Here is a 1,700-nt window from a genome sequence, read left to right on the forward strand (position 1 = left end):
AGCCTGTCATTTCGGGCTGAAATCCTTGCAATCAGATCTTCCGTTTCTTTCCCCCGGTGTCGTGATTCAGGGCTCTCGTTCTCACTTCCCAGCTCAAGGAATGTTCTCCTGGATCTGCCTGTCCAAACACCCCCTCCACCCTCAGGGACACAGGCCGCGACCCCTGGCAGTTCCAGAGCAGCACGTAGCCCCTGCTTCGAGCTCCGGAGGGGAGGGGAATACTTGAATTCAGTTTTGGAGCATCTTGTTAGCCTATCCAGAAACTGAAATTATTTTTTTTAAATATATATATATTTATTTTTTGTGAGAGAGAGAGGAAGGGAGAGGGATAGGGGGATAGAAACATCCATGAGAGAGAAACATCATTGATAGGCTGCCTCCTACACACCCCCTACTGGGGATCAAGTCCGAATACTGGACATGTGCCCTGATGGGGAATCAAACAGGTGACCTCTTGGTTCCTGGATCGATGCTCAACCACTGAGCCACACCAGCCAGTCTTAAACTAATTTTTATTCAGCAAAACATATAGATTACATATATATATTTATATAAGTATTATGAACATTTCCACCACCCACCCGCAGTAACATGTTTCTCAGTGTTTGATTTTTTTTTTTTTGTACACAGAGAATAGGGAATTTCAGAATTTTTACATACATTTTAGCCAACAAGTTTTGATCTATTGGCTTCTTGGTGCAGTAACGCATGGCAACCCCCTCGGGTGCCACAGGCTCATGTGACTACAAGGAAGCTGTGAGCACTCATTTCTTGGAGGTGAGGCCAGCCCCACAGGAACTTCTCTTGCATCCCTCTGGTCCACCATGTTTTATAAATACTTAGAATTTTTTTCCTCAAATGAACCATTAGACGTTAAATACGGAACAACAGAGCCACAAAGGGCCCCATGCTTTTCAGCAGAAAGCATTCTCCCTCACTAGGTGACTACCACAGTGCAGACCTGATGGCCTGAAATATGCCCCAGAGGTTAGTCAATGTTGTCTGTATTTGATTATGGAAAAGGCTCTCTTAAAAAAAAAAAATCCAAACTGCATAGTGAGAACAAATCAAAGCTTTTTTTCTTTTTCTTTGCAGCATCAGTTTCATCTAAGCATCTTTCTAAACGAGGCCTACTCAGATGCCTAGCCTTTGTCCCCCCCCACCCCCCATCCAAAAATAAAAAATTTAAATAAAATAAAGAATAATAAAACTGTCAAGCAATGGAGACATTCATTAGCCTGATTAACAAACTTCGCCGGCAAACAGAAGTCCTATCAATTTAAAGAAAATGGATAAGACAGAAAGTACATACGATGCCCAACTACTGTGCTGTTGGGTAATTTAGAAGGTTGGCCTCCGACTTCATGGATGTAAAATCCTATTGGAAATATTAGGGCAGCCACACAGACAAGGACCATTCCAGCAAATGCTACCCATCGCGCATATTTTGTAGCTTCTCTCCGCCACTGGGAAGCCACGAGCAAACCCCCTGCGACAGCCAGTGAAATGACTCCCCTGATGATGAAAAACAGCGCGGTGACGATGGTGACCCACTCCGGGGGGGCGGGGGGGAGGGAGCCCAGGTGGGACGCGCGTTAGGTCTCCTCCGTGGACTGTTTGACACTGTCGCACAGGCCCACAGTGAGGGCTCCCGGCCTTAATCCAGTCGGGTTGACGCTGCTGGCGACGGCGAAGATACC

The sequence above is a fragment of the Myotis davidii genome, unplaced genomic scaffold, assembly GCF_000327345.1.
Source record: "Myotis davidii unplaced genomic scaffold, ASM32734v1 scaffold1394, whole genome shotgun sequence".
NCBI lineage: Eukaryota > Metazoa > Chordata > Mammalia > Chiroptera > Vespertilionidae > Myotis > Myotis davidii.